The sequence below is a fragment of the Cibotium barometz genome, chromosome 39, assembly GCF_041138505.1.
Source record: "Cibotium barometz isolate CiBa-2024 chromosome 39, ASM4113850v1, whole genome shotgun sequence".
NCBI lineage: Eukaryota > Viridiplantae > Streptophyta > Polypodiopsida > Cyatheales > Cibotiaceae > Cibotium > Cibotium barometz.
The window spans coordinates 47713620-47729880 of NC_141084.1; positions in this window are offsets into that span (position 1 = coordinate 47713620).

A 16261-nucleotide genomic window follows, 5' to 3' on the forward strand; every position below is an offset into this window, starting at 1 on the left:
ATGTGGCTGGTGCTGATGTGTGGGCTGGAGATAGTGGGGCTCGCCTATGACACTTGACAGGTAGCAGCTGGACAGAGAGTAGTCGGGCTACAGCCGTGAAGAGAGAAGGGTTGCTGGTGGGGCGCCCTCTGGAGAGTGCAGAGACCGGGAGATAGAGGCTTGGTTGTCAGACGCAAGGGTGTATTCCCTTGGCAGTAAATCCTAGCCAGAGTCCTGGTCTTTGGTGTATTTGCTGAGTTGTACATGGTTGGTGCTTTGTATGTTTTTTGCTAGATAATCATCTGTTTATTGGGGTTTTGAGTTATCTTTATGGCGTGGGTGGGTGGTGCATGGTGAGAGAGTGTTCCAGCCGGTGGGCTGGTGGTGCCCCGTTCGTGTGTGTGATTCCAAGTTTGCGAGGTGAAGGGCTATAGAGGTAGGGTCTTTCTTTCTTTTTTTCACCTCACACCATTGACCAAGATTTCGCCCACCATGGCCCCCCCCATCCTCGAGAGATGTACCTAGAAGTTGTCGATGGTGAGGCTTTGGTGTGTAAATGTCCTCCAATGCATAATTATGGATATGTACTCATGGAGCAACTGCTACATTAACATAGCCAAAAGAATAGTAAGCCATAAGCTTAACAAATCACCTCTTTTTATCCCACAAGCCTCCATAGCCATAGCTTGATGTGCTGTGTTTTATAAGCAGATATACAATGAGTACCTTGAATATCTTAAGATATTCATGTTAAAAAAATGTCATCATCATGAGGCATAAATATGATATCACTAATTCAAAAGAAGATTAGATTAATGTGTAAAGATCTTCTCTTGAACATTTTTTTAGTGTGAAAAACAAGATAATTATTTATCGTGTGAATATCAAGAGATTTTACGTCAAAAAAATTATCTTGTTTTGAGTATTTGCATATATGTTAGTAGCGTATACCACCCAAATGATGAAGTAAAGTTACAGATCATACATTTTTAGCATTTTTGTGGCGTTAAAAACTGGAGTGTTTATTCACATGTGACTTCCAAAACATTATTATTATGGTGCAAAGTGGTTCTATGAGGTTAGAGAAGATGAAATATATGAGATTTTACTATTTTCTGAGACTTCTACCTTAGTGTGAAAAACCAGTGGGCTTTCATGGGCTATGAATATCTTGAGATAGTCAAGTCAAAATTTTGATTACCAAAATGAAATTGGAGTATATGTATCTGCTTAGGAAGATGTGAATATGCAAGTGCATGTGTTTCCCTCTTGATTTGAGGTAGTTAGCATTCAAAGCTGTAATAGAACTATCATATTTAAATGACAATCTAGAGACTTTACCAAAGCTTTTGCGTGTAGCAATACATTGTGTTCTTTGTAGTCTACGTGATGCAGGTTGCCATCGATCGTCAAGGGCTCCTATCATGTGATGTTATGAGAGCCACGCAAGACTGTGAAGTACTTCTAACAGACGCATCGTGGCGAGTCGCTATTGGTGAACGTATCGAACCACACTTGACAATGCGGAGCAGGCATCGTTCTCAGCCGTCCACTTGGGAGAGTCATCGCCGTGTGATTTTGAGTGTGGGAAAAGGGCGTGAGCTGGCGACGTGGCGTATTCGATGCGTTCAGGAAAAGGCACGCTCTCCAAATTTCAAAAAGTTTTCTTTTGTCCTAAAGGCTTGCAAGTTAAATCTTGTAGCTACACATTGAAGTGTTGCACCCTGTACGGGAAAAATGTTTTTTTCAACCCTTAAAATTAAAAAATTAAAGGCAATGCATAGTACTACATAGGGTTACTCGGGATTTAGACTTGAAAATCATTAGCAATCGTACGGATGCCGGGATTTAAAGTTAAAATGTGCAAATTTCAACTCTTGAAATTGCAACTCCAAAGTGAACAGGAACCACTAGAAATTGGCCAAAAAGTCCAATGATCAACTTCCAAGGGTCGAAAGTTCAAACTACTAATAATGTTGAGGCAACTTTGACTAAAAGTTGGTGGGTACACGTGCTTGGGAAATTATATTTCTTAAACCTTATGACGAGTTGAGAAATTTCTAACAAGCCAATCGCACGTTAGTGCAGTGGTAATGAAAGAGTTTGAGAGTCCATAGGTGATGGGTTTAAATCTCGCCTTGTCCAAGTGATGGCATCTAGTGTATGTGAGTAGTATACTTTCAAATTTTCAGCCAAGCCAAAAAAATAAATAAATCTAATAAGTATAGATTATTTACAATAAAAGACAAATGTACGACGGTAATCTTAGGGCTGGTTTCATGCCATATAATTAGCAACGACTTAAATATTTCTTTGTGTGTGGAAATTAGCCCTTAGGCTTGTGAACGTTAGCCCTTAGGCTTGGGAGTGTCATCGCCATGTGATTTTGAGTGTGGGAAAAGGGCGTGAGCTGGCGACGTGGTGTATTCGATGCGTTCAGGAAAAGGCACGCTCTCCAAATTTCAAAAAGTTTCCTTTTGTCCTAAAGGCTTGCGCCGTTGCTACACATTGAAGTGTTGCACCCTGTACGGAAAAAAATGCTTTTTTTCAACCCTTAAAATTAAAAAATTAAAGGCAATGCATAGTACTACATAGAGTTACTAGGTTGGGATTTAGACTTGAAAATCATTAGTAATCGTACGGATGCCGAGATTTAACACGTGCTTGGGAAATTATATTTCTTAAACCTAATGACGAGTTGAGAAATTTCTAACAAGCCAATCGCACGTTAGTGCAGTGGTAATGAAAGAGTTTGAGAGTCCACAGGTGATGGGTTTAAATCTCGCCCTGTCCAAGTGATGGCATCTAGTGTATGTGAGTAGTGTACTTTCAAATTTTCAGCCAAGCCAAAAAAATAAATAAATCTAATAAGTATAGATTGTTTACAATAAAAGACAAATGTACGAGGGTAATCTTAGGGCTGGTTTCATCCCATATAATTAGCGACTTAAATATTTCTTTGTGTGTGGAAACTAGCCCTTAGGATTGTGAATGTAGCCCCTACTTTATTTTTGCAACTTATGGGTGGGGAGAATGTTGGGGTTGAGTTTTGAGCCTGCAATCTGGCATCTGAGCCTCAAGCTTAACCCAGGGTTCAGGAAAAGATGGGCTTGCTTCATCCTAGAGCTTTCTCAACGTTTGAAATTTTTTTGCCTCATCTTGAGAACAGAAGGAAAAATGTCTTCCAAAACCATGGTGAGAAGGATTCCTGTTAGGTTCACTAAAAAATTACTCCTGAGAGCAATGGCTTAACGAACCTTATAAAAATCCCTCTCGTCAATTTATACCTATGCTACGGATAGGGATTGACATAGTAGAGCTAAGGTGGATGGAAGGTGTCCATCGTGGGTGTAAAGAGAGAGAGAGAGAGAGAGAGAGAGAGAGAGAGAGAGAGAGAGAGAGAGAGAGAGAGAGAGAGTACTGCAGAGAGATAATTTGCACGTACACGATATGATTGTATTGATATGGAAACTCACTACAAGTACAATGCTTTTTGTAGACTTACAGTCTTACCTTTTGATTCAAACACAACCACACAGTCTAACACATTGATAACACATGGCAACACTTATCTTATCCACTTATAAGGGTTTGTTCACACCTAGATAGGTATTCACACACACTCATTCATGAATAAGTCTACACCCATAGAAACATGGACACATATGGTTACACACGTGAGCTCCGAAATATCCCAACAATCCCCCCTTTGGAGAGCGAAGGTGGTGTGACAGAGAAAAACTTCAACTAGTTCTCTGATGGCCTCCAGACTATACCATGTTGTTAACCAGTCTAGTTAACATTACTTTTGCAAGCATGGCTACACTTATTGTACTCATCCTTTTGTAACCACGCTAAGCACTTAATGTAAAAGAGACATGGCATGACCGAGCTTACAACTTGTGTAATGCCGGTCATGAGAAATAGTTGTACATAGAGCTAGGAACACTAGTTTTGGGTCCCTAATTGTAAATGGGCAACCGGCCATTGTAACTATGATCTCTTGTATATAAGACATTTATGAAATATGAAAAGGGACAATCCCATTAGTCTCATTTGAGCTTTGCGTCTTCTCAGGGATGGTGATGCTCTAACCTCTCCCCTTCTGTCCCCTCTCTTTGCTCTCTACCAAGTCCCACTTGCATGCATGTGGCATGAGGTGAAGGTTGAGCTTTCCATAGCTCCCTCCTTCTTGTTCTCTGCCTAGCCATTGATGTCTACTTGCGTGACACAAGTAGAGGTAGAGTGAGCCCCCAGCGGCTTCACATCGAGGAGTTAACCCTCATTAGATTGGCTAAGTGCAACTCTCCAGGCTCGACCCTTGCATGTTGTCTCTCTTCTCTTCTCTTCTCTTCTCTTGTGTGTAAGTGCAACTCTCTAGGCTCGACCCTTGCATGTTGTCTCTCTTCTCTTCTCTCTCCCTCTTGTGTGTAAGGTAGTATGTTAGGTTTAACATCTTTGGTTCCATTGCCGGGGAATGCATTTAGCTTAGGGTTCTCCACTTTGTTCATTTTCTAGAGTCCTTGTTTGGCCCCATTGGAGTGCAAATCCACTGGTTGGTTGCTTGATTTTGTGCTTGTTTTTATTTTATTTATATGGCGATTTCATGGAGAATTGAAGGTTGATCGAGCATTGGAGCATTGAGATCTTCACGGAGCATGGGAGAAGCAAGCAAGTGCTCAACATTTCCCTTGACATCCATGCAACTCTTTGATTTTTTGTTCTTTTTTATTCTTTCTTCATCAAGTTTGCACCTTAGTTTAATCCATAAATTAATTTTAATTAGTTAGTTTTCATTAGGCATTATAGGCATCAATAAATAGCTTGAGATTAGCTCTAGCTCTCTATTGAATCAAAAACACAAAAAAAAATGGTGGGAGATACTTGAAATAGCAAGAATAGGAGGAAAAAACCAGGCAAAAATTGCATTATGCTGCCAATTCTAAGAAGCGAACGGCCATTCCCTTTACAAGCCACGGCTGTGGCACATTTGCCACATCCATTCCCTTCTCACTACTAGCAAAATCTAGAAATATATTTAGCCCTGAATGTGGTAGTTGCATTAAAAATAGAATAACTTCATTAAATTGGGCATAAAGAGCATTCAATTACATTCAACCAAGTTGGTACAACTGAATTTGTCAGGAAATATAGTGGGTGGCTATCAGACTTGTAGCCTTAAATTCCTTGAAATCTCTTAAAAGATCTTAAAAATCTCTGAATCTCATAGTGCCACAATCGTTCCTTCCTCAAGGACACGCCTATTCCATAGCATTCATTGTGTTTTCCACTACTGTGTCAATTTTTCCACGCATGTGTCATTCTCTTTTGCACCTCATTCAAAAAGCGTATGTGTTGTGCCCATACCACTTGCCCTTTCCAAAGTGAACGCTCGTATACGTATCGGCTGTTTTGCCTGAAGCATACGTACCGGTTGTTTTGCCTGAAGCATATGCCCATGGCAAAACTTTTCACGCCCGTTCCCTTCTCGGCCCTAGCTTGGTACGCTGATGGCACGGAAGCGGTAAAGCTGTTTATGCCCTTATAGGATGCCACACTTCCACACACGCATGCAAACACACCAGAACACCAGACCAAAGAGCATGAACAAGACTTATATTTCAGAATAGACCTTCATCTGTACAGAGTCGGATATCCTAGATATCCTCAGAACCAGCTTTATCTGGCATCCACTCGCAATCAGCCCTCTCCAGCTCCTGGTCGCTCCAAATCCCTTTGCTCCTTTGCTTCTCTGCAGCCGACCTCTTCGTTCTCTGTTCTGCAGCTGAAGACCACTCTCTCCTACATCACCCAGCACACTGCCAGTTCCCCAAAGCAAAACCACAGCTACACCTTTGAACCTTCCTCTCTACCCACACCTCACCAGAGAAGCATCCCTCCAATCGCTGTCAACACCTGTAGCCAGTCCAACATTCAGTCCAAGCCACAGCATCAAGGTGGCTCCCTCTTCTCGTCTTCTCTATCTACCATTGCCAGTCATCAGAAAAACGAGAGCAACACACTTTACCCCTCACTGCACCAGGGCTCTCTAGCCAGTCACCACCTCTTCTGGGTCCTTCCAAATCCCTTCTCTATCTCCCCAGGCGGCAACCCTCTAATGTCGCCACCAGCCTTCCTCTCTTTCTCTTATAGTCCCAGCCTATCACCACAAGGCGCTTCCTCACTGTGTGTGCCACCACAAGGCGGCCCTCTACTTTCACACAGCCTCTGCATTCACACAATTGCAGATGGCCATCACCTCCGCTGTCCTCTCTGTTCAGCTGGTCACCTTTGACGCCAGCTCCTACATGCCTGCCCACGCTGTGCCAGCTTCTCTGCAACTGCCGCAGACTTCTTACCCGGTGATTCTCTACTTCTGGACCCGGCTCCCCAGCGTATCACCAGCCCATAATCAGCCCGCTTCAGTCCTTCTGGAAGGTGTTCTCCGCTTTATCACCAACAAGACCTCCACGTACCTCGATGTCCAGCACTTGCGCCAGTCACTAGCCCATTGCCTCTTGTCGCCAGCCACAGCTGCGCCCGAGTCACCGCTTCCACTAAACCCAGCACTTCACAAGGCGGCCCACAGAAGGCGTCGCTCACACCAGCCCGTCGGCTCTCACAGCTAGCGCCCTCCAGTAGCCACACTTTGCGCCTTGACACCTATACGTTTAACGAGACCCCCCAGCTCTCCACACGGCGAATACCTCGAACCCGATCTCGCCAGACCTTTCAACTCCTTCGCCAACCTTCCACCGCCTTGCGCTGGCAGCAAGGTTGGCTGCTACGTGGCCATTACTTTTGTTGGCCATATTTGTATTATATTATATATATATATTACTTTTGTTGGCCATATTTGTATTATATTATATATATATATATTTTAGAGTTTCAATAATGGCCACCATATTCCCTTTCACACCAATGCCCAAGGCACATGGCCCCTTTATCTCTTATTGCCCTCATGCTTCCACATACCTTCAAACACAGCTTCCAGTGCCCACTGTATCCTTGGGGACGCGCACACACATATTCAGGCAACCGAGCAGCTGAAACCACCTCCAGTGAACCATGCTCCGGACAAGCCTGTGCTTCCAGGATTTCATTATTTCTCCTGCGTATACACTTCCATTAAAACCAAAAGCCTGACTGCCACATCCACAACGCCCACACTAAGTCAATGGGTGCTCCCATGACCCTACCACAACACGAAACATCACTCATGTACACATGTACAAGTTGAGTTTGAGGTTCCCCAAAAACTTCACACATATTTAGCAACCCCCTTTTTTCTGCTGAGACATTTATGTCCAGCAGCTGCACAAACAGAAACCATTTATCCCCCTGGATCAAACAGAAATCTCGATGCATCCACCTTCCAATTTTTCAAGCATTTTCCTCTATCAAACAACCATTGATACACTCTGTCATGATCTTCCACTTTCAGCAACCCCCTGGGCTCTTTATATATGGCCTCATCACCATCTACTGTTGCACTTCCTCCTCCATACCAACTCACATAACCTTGTGATGGAAACAACCACTCCTCTCCTCTACTCCTCTCTGACATATCTGATTCCCACTCATAATCATATATTGATTTAACAGACACCTGATCTTCAACTCCCACCTCATGATCACCCAATTTGTAACCCACATCATTGGCTTCCAACTCTCCCTCTGGGCAAACTGTCAGACCAAGACTATAACCAAACCACTCATCCATATGCTGAGCATCAACATGTGGTGTGTCCACCATAAACTCTTTTCCCTTTAGCCCATCAACATCAAACACAGTAACTTCATGCACTGTAGACTCATCATTGTCACTTCCCTGTAGTTTCTCCAGCTTCAAGACCATTGGCGATCCTTCAAGATTCTCCACATCTTGCACAGGCATCCCTACCAAGTCCAAACTCCTCAAACTGCCAGGCAAAGCATCTTGGTCCCCCTGACCAACAACAATAGCCTCACATGCATCCTCACCGCTGACAAGCGACTCATTCTCTTGGGCATGACAAGGAACACACACCTTATGATCAGCAACCACACCTGCAAAATCTATCACATCATCATCCACCAAAGTAACATCCAACTCATCATCGGTCACACCATCACTCCCTTCCTGCACAACTGGCATGCAAGCATTTTTTACCTTCTCCAAGGAAACCAATTCCAACAGATCATCCAATGCATTATCAAGTACACAGTCTAGCTCACCATCCACACTCTCACAAGCTGCAATATCCAACTCTTCACCCGGATCATCCATACATACTCCATCCATAGTATCTTCATTAGTAACACCTTGATCATCACTCTCTACCTTGACTGACTGAAGTACTGGCACCTGCAAGTCATTGCTCATTTCTTAATCAAAGAGATCATCTAAGTCGTATCCATACTCAAACACATCAGGTTCTTCAGCATTAGCATCACTTTCACAATCCACAGCACCATCAATTATTCCATCCTTCTCCTCCTCATCTTCTGAAAGCTCTTCAGGGCTGATTCCCAAAACCTTATCCTTCTCCATTTCCAACAGATTAATCTGTCCCATACCCTACTCTGCAAATGTGACCTTACAGACTTCATGAACATTGGGCTGAATTGCATCCTTCACCTGCATATTAGGGCCACTCACCCTATCACTCATTCCCATAGACAATTGATATATACCACCATTAGCTTTGACCCCACTCACCACAATTCTGGCATTGCACATCACACGGATACCCTTTCTCTCTTCTAATATCTGCTGAATTTCCTTCAGAACCAGATGATGCATCAGTCTTCCTTCTCATAGCACCTATGCCTCGTCCTCTTCCTGTGGACTCTATCCAATTCAAGCTTAAAGACTTCATGAGCTCCACTGCTTCTTTAACCTCCCTCTTCAAAGAATCCTCCTGTTTAGGAACAACAGCAGCTTCTCTTCCAGGATGCATACTCTCAATCTCTGGCATCTTCACAAACCTCTTTGGCTCTTCCTGCATTCCCATCTGCCTCAGACGCTTCACCTTCCACTCCTTCTCACGAGCAACTCTGACAGCCTCCTCAAAGCTATTCAGGTTCTTCAGCTCCACCTTGAGATGGAGGGTTGGCTCCAAACCAGCCACAAACCGGTCTCTCTTTATCATCTGCGGGGGTACTTCAGGAATCAAAGCCTCACACCATAGACTCCACAGTCTACCAAACTCTGTCAAATACTGATCCACATCCTAACTATCGTTCTGCTGAATGTTACACAACTCCTTCCACACTTCATTCGGACTCTTCACATGGACAAACTGTGCCAAAAAGGCAGCTCTGACTACACGGTACTCAGGATCCTGTTGATGAACATTCCTGTGTGTAGTCACAAACATCTGTAGCCATACTTTTGCATCACCCTGCAAGCAATAAGTCAAAATCTGAGAAAGGATCTCCGAGGTTGCCCTGTCTTTCATCAAGGCTGTAAATTCCATCTTCTCCAGAAACCTGACTGCACTCTCCTGTGGCAATCCCCAAAACTCCGAAAAATCTTGAGCCATCTTTCCAAATCTTGCTTCACACAGCCCCTGTCTTCTTTCACAAACCAGAGGAAATTTGTTCCTCTGTGGAGGCACCAAAAAGTGATGGCACGGAAGCGGTAAAGCTGTTTACGCCCTTATAGGATGCCACACTTCCACACACGCATGCAAACACACTAGAACACCAGACCAAAGAGCATGAACAAGACTTATATTTCAGAATAGACCTTCATCTATACAGAGTCAGATATCCCACATATCCTCAGAACCAGCTTTATCTGGCATCCACTCGCAATCAACCCTCTCCAGCTCCTGGTCGCTCCAAATCCCTTCGCTCCTTTGCTTCTCTGCAGCCGACCTCTTCGTTCTCTGTTTTGCACCTCAGCTGAAGACCACTCTCTCCTACATCACCAGCACACTGCCAGTTCCCCAAAGCAAAACCACAGCTACACCTTTGAACCTTCCTCTCTCTGGTCGCTAACCACACCTCACCAGAGAAGAATCCCTCCAATCGCTGTCAACACCTGCAGCCAGTCCAACATCCAGTCCAAGCCACAGCACCAAGGTGGCTCCCTCTTCTCGTCTTCTCTATCTACCACTGCCAGTCATCAGAAAAAACGAGAGCAACACACTTTACCCCTCACTGCATCCCCAGGGCTCTCCAGCCAGTCACCAGCTCTTGTAGGTCCTTCCAAATCCCTTCTCTATCTCCCCAGGTAGCAACCCTCTGATGTCGCCATCAGCCTTCCTCTCTTTCTCTTATAGTCCCAACCTGTCACCACAAGGCGCTTCCTCACTGTGTGTGCCACCACAAGGCGGCCCTCTTCTTTCACACAGCCTCTGCATTCGCACAATTGCAGATGGCCATCACCTCCGCTGTCCTCTCTGTTCAGCTGGTCACCTTTGACGTCAGCTCCTACATGCCAGCCCACGCTGTGCCAGCTTCTCTGCAACTGCCAGACTTCTTACCCGGTGATTCTCTACTTCTGGACCTGGCTCCCCAGCGTATCACCAGCCCATAATCAGCCCGCTTCAGTCCTTCTGGAAGGTGGTCTCTGCTTTATCACCAACAAGACCTCCACGCACCTCGACGTCCAGTCACCAGCCCGTTGCCTCTTGTCACCAGCCACCACAGCTGCGCCCGAGTCACCGCTTCCACTAAACCCAGCACTTCACAAGGCGGCCCACAGAAGGCGTCGCTCACACCAGCCCGTCGGCTCTCACAGCTAGCGCCCTCCAGTAGCCACACTTTGCGCCTTGACACCTATACGTTTAACGAGACCCCCCAGCTCTCCACACGGCGAATACCTCGAACCCGATCTCGCCAGACCTTTCAACTCCTTCGCCAACCTTCCACCGCCTTGCGCTGGCAGCAAGGTTGGCTGCTACGTGGCCATTACTTTTGTTGGCCATATTTGTATTATATTATATATATATATTACTTTTGTTGGCCATATTTGTATTATATTATATATATATATATTTTAGAGTTTCAATAATGGCCACCATATTCCCTTTCACACCAATGCCCAAGGCACATGGCCCCTTTATCTCTTATTGCCCTCATGCTTCCACATACCTTCAAACACAGCTTCCAGTGCCCACTGTATCCTTGGGGACGCGCACACACATATTCAGGCAACCGAGCAGCTGAAACCACCTCCAGCGACGAACCACGCTCCGAACAAGCCTGTGCTTCCAGGATTTCATTATTTCTCCTGCGTATACACTTCCATTAAAACCAAAAGCCTGACTGCCGCATCCACGATGCCCACACTGAGTCAATGGGTGCTCCCATGACCCTACCACAACACGAAACATCACTCATGTACACATGTACAAGTTGAGTTTGAGGTTCCCCAAAAACTTCACACAACGCCCATTCCAACGATTGCCTCACTCGTACCTTATCCACTTAAAAGTGCACATTCCTTTGTGAAGCCATGCTCATGACCTTCAAAAAGAAAACGTCTATGCCATTTGCCCTCGGAGAAGTGTACGCCTGTTCCCTTCAGCTTTTGAAAGCGTACACCCATACCATCTCAAAGCGTACGGCTGTACCATTCCCAAAAAAAAGAGTTTTCACAAGTGGGTTCTGCACAATAGTTTCACATTTCCATGCACCTACGCTTGGGTAAATTGGTGTGAAATAACCCTCTTTTTGATGAAGTGAACTCTCCTGAAGCCCCCTCGCTTATAAGGTTGGACCCATTGGTCAATACAACGTGGAGTCAAACGGTGCTTGTCTTTGATAGCACCAGCAAAAGCAAAGACCACAACAGTATGGGACGAGAAAATCCTGACCTCGAGAGATAGGAGAGCTTGAACCTCAATGCATCCGACAGACCACCTATCCAAGAGCATGCTCCTACCTCTCCCACACATTCACAGAGAAGCCTTGCTTCGAGTCTCTGTAATTTTATCCTCGGAAACACATAATCGGAAGAACCACAACCCAAAGTGAGAGGTATGGACCGTCCACAAGAAAGTGAGCCCACACCATCTCTAGATCCTAGAGCAAAACTAGGGCATAGTAAAAGCCAATAGACCCACACTGAACCACCAGTCTGGAGAGCCATACCTGTTTCAGGGGTGGCTGATTCTTACAGGGCTCAAAGACCTGTACAAAACCTAGGGCTAGGTCCATCATCTCAAGGACCAGAAATGTTGTACCAAAGAGAAAGGGTCTACCCAGGCCCTTCACATCAGCCCACTCATGTATATCAGTAGTACCCACCACAGGGAGCTTTCCCTGGGTACTACATGGGACCACAAGGGGCATAATCTAACCCACATATAAGACAAGGGCCTCCAATGGTATATTATCCTCTTGGCCCTGCTCCTCCTCCAACCTTTTCTCAACATACACTAGCTCCATCCATGGCAGGGCTAACCCCAGAAATGTTAAGATTAGCCATGGAAATAGGGAGGGGGGTGGCTGGGGATCACGCCCCTAGCACTAGTGAAACCTGCACCTGCACCAAGGTTAGAGCGGAACAAACCTACCAACATCTCATAGCTTATCACTAAGTTTGATGGGACTGGAGATCCCATTCCACATTTGGAGATGTTTAATCGAATTTCCGAAGCCTTTGGCCATGTGGAAGATCGGGTTAAGGTGAGTGACTTCGGCCTCACCCTAGATGGTAAAGTAGGGCAATGGTTTAGGTCCTTGAAAGCTGAGGATAAGGCCACCTTTTAAGCCTTGAAAGAGGCTTTCAAGGTAGGATATTCTCGCCAAGGCACCAGATGGAGTCCAGTCGAGTAGTTACATAATGTAAGGTAAAGGGATGGTGAAACCATTCAAGATTACATCAACAGAGTCAGATATTTCTCCATTCTTATTGCAGTGTCAGAGATAAGTTCCCTCATAGGGAGATTCCTGAAGGTTTGGATGACATAGCCTTGCCCATACCTCTTTCGAGCAGCAATGCTGTAGGAGTGCTATGGACTTTGAAGACAATTTCAAGGGAACACATTCTCGGGAACACATTCCCGAGAACTTCATGAGGGAACATCTAAAGCTTCTTTTAGTACGAAATCTGATGGAAAAAGCAAGGAGTCCACAAGCGGACAACATGTTGTGCAATTGGCCGCTACATTAATATAGAAAATGACCCAACATGGGAGAACCAGCCAAGGTCAGGTTGGCCAACTCCATCTCTATCCAAAGAGAGAGCTTGTATGGTGGCCGATCTGTCAAGCTAACCATACCAGCATAGATTGTGCACATCTGAGACCCTGTCCTAACCTCTACTGCACATATTGCCAAAGATGGGGCAATCATTAAGTTACAAACTTCTATCATCATAGAGCTTCTCTAGCCCGTGCTCTCCGGCCTTGCCACCCAACCCAAGGAGGAAACCGTTGGCATTGCCATCACCTTCTCATGCACCTCAACTAGGCCAAGAAGTGGACCAAAGAGGAATCCTCAGGGTACATGAAATTCCCTTACCACCCCCACTTCTCCCACCTCAACCCCCATTGCCAAGAATCACACCAATTCGTTAGCTAACCGTGACAAAAATCTTCAAAAAAGGGGAGGACGAGAGGGAATCCCACTAGTTTCTACCTATGAAACCTTGGAGCCAACAAGCTCACCCTCACAAATTCTAAGTCACTATATGATGGAGGGAGAATAAATGTACCTAGTGTACTTAGCAGCCCCAATGCCGCGGGCCACAGACATAAGTATGATGGCCAAACGACCAGGCATATAGTACTATAGGGAGAATAAATGTACCTAGTGTACTTAGCAACCCCAATGCCGCAGGCCACAGACATAAGTATGATGGCCAAACGACCACGTATATAGTACTATAATTACACTAGACCTCATCGAGTGGCTAAGTGTGTAAGGTGAGTACCTCTATAGGCACTCCCGCATTAACTCCCTTCTGTGTAGGGTGTGGAATTGACCATTTGTATAAAGATTGTCCACTAAAACCTAAAACAATAGGAAGGCTCGTGAAGCTAATCCGAGCACTAGCATTAACCTACTAACTGTGAGAGACGGCTTCATCGACACGATTCCTACTATCAACATCGTGACCCAACTACGAAACCGACAGCAAGCCGTAGCTCATGCTGCACAGCAGAAGCATCTACCTCACGAGACAAGGGACAAGCCAAGCCAAGATCATATCCTTAAAGAATGTCCTTGAGCAAGCATGAGCGACTAGATGCTCAAAGAAGAAAACCACAAAGATTGGCAAGGGAGACTACTGTGTAGTTATTCAAAGTGGTTCAAAAGAAGACGGCACGACAGCATAGGCATTAACCTCTTTGTCAAAAGAGGAAGATCTGATACGCGTAGCCATTCGAGCCAGGGAACCTATTGACGCTACCTAGCCCCTGAAGAAGTATCCTAACCTCATAGAAACAAATATTACTAGCAGCCCAAGCATTGGTCACAGATTGTGAGGCACAAATAGAAGACGAGCCTCCTACTGCCTACCTTGAGCCTTGTCTATTGGTTTCCAACATGAGATTTGTAGAATATGCTCAGGTATATTCTACAAAGCTCCCAAAAATGTCACCCCCACAGAGGCCAACAGAAGCGGCAGAGAACCCACTGCAGCAGTTACCCCTCGCCACCAGGGAGATCGGGTAGTATAATATCTCAAAGATCTAGGGGATGACCACCTTAAACAAATGGATACAGAAATCCCTATCCACATCTTGTACACTCAAAAGAGCTTAAGATTAAGCCAAACCAACCTTCCTCACAGAACAACCTCCGCCCCTAGAGACATTGCTGGTCTCTCTTCCTTTCTTTCCTCTCAGATCCAGATCCCTATCTCGACACCTTGCTTCAAGGTAAGGAGCCCATGTGTATGGAAAGATGTGAAGGACCGGATGGAAGGATGCCTAGGATAGGCATGCACGAATCCATGGATCTAGAAAGCTCTAATGAGTCTGAGGAAGACATGAACTTGTTATACCCTATGAAATAACTAGCACCCCCACAATTTGAGTAAATAAGCTTGGATAGTACTTCGAAGGAGACGAATTTGCCCTGTAACCTTCGATGGCCTCTAGGTCATAGCAATCCTGGATGGGGGAGCAAGAGTGAGCATTATTACAAAACAATGCTGGGAAAAATGGGAGCACCTACCATGGATGACACCACATTGCTAGTCAAACTCTTTGATGGAGCCACAGCTAGACCCATTGGTTTACTGAAGGATTTGAAGATAAAGATCCTTGGAACCACCTACCTCCACACCTTCAAACTGTAAAGATCAATCTACGGAAGTGGAAGGTACACCCAATGAGTGGCAGACCATTCACAGAGGACTCAGTTACAATAACCCAATCTACTGCAATCCATCTGTGTCAAACATGCCACAAGAAACTCGATGATGAAAAGGAGAGTGAGGAATGTGCAGCTCTTCTAGAGCCTGAAGAATTTGAGAATTGGATACATATCCTTGCTAGCCTATACATTTTACTTAGACGCACGAGCATAAGGCTTGCTCTGGCAAGACGGGAAAGAGATCACATCTCTTTATATGCTTAGACGCACGAGCATAAGGCTTGCTATGGCAAGACGGGAAAGAGATCACATCTCTATATATGCTTAGCTCAGCATACCTGCCTAGCATTGTCATGCAATAATTGGAACAAGCCATTAGAGCGGCACTATCAAGGGACACACAATCCGACAGGATTGCAAGCCCGATGGATTCCTAGGGCCAAAACAATACATCTTTTTAGACGAGTTAGACACCCACTGGCTGAAGTATGTTGGGGATGTTGAAGCACATAACCACTTCAACGATATATGGCAAAAGGAGTTCACCCAATAGCTCCCTTTTGGTCCAAATAACCACCCCAAAGCTAATGGAACCCATGGAACCCAAACCAAAACCAGAAAAGCTTTGCCGTTCAACACGCAAAGTTTGCAAAAATAAAAAGTTAGCGCTGGCAGAAAAAGAAGCCAAAAGGCTAGTAGAAGAAGAAAGAGTTAAAGATGAAGAAACCAAATAGGTTCCCAAACATTTCAAGACCTTTCAGATAGCCAACAGATTCGTCCAATATGACTTGACTCAAAGGTCTCACAATGGGCAACCATGGACCTCATATGATGATCCAACCAAGGTCAAGGAAATAAACCTTGCAGGCCTGGGCAAAGACTCAAGGCCAACATACTTAGTGAAGTCCTCTCTATAGAGGAAGAGATCAATCTCATTGCTCTGCTTACATAATTCCAAGATTGCTTTGCCTAGAAGTACACAGATATGAAGGGTGTACCTCCTAAAGTAGTCAGA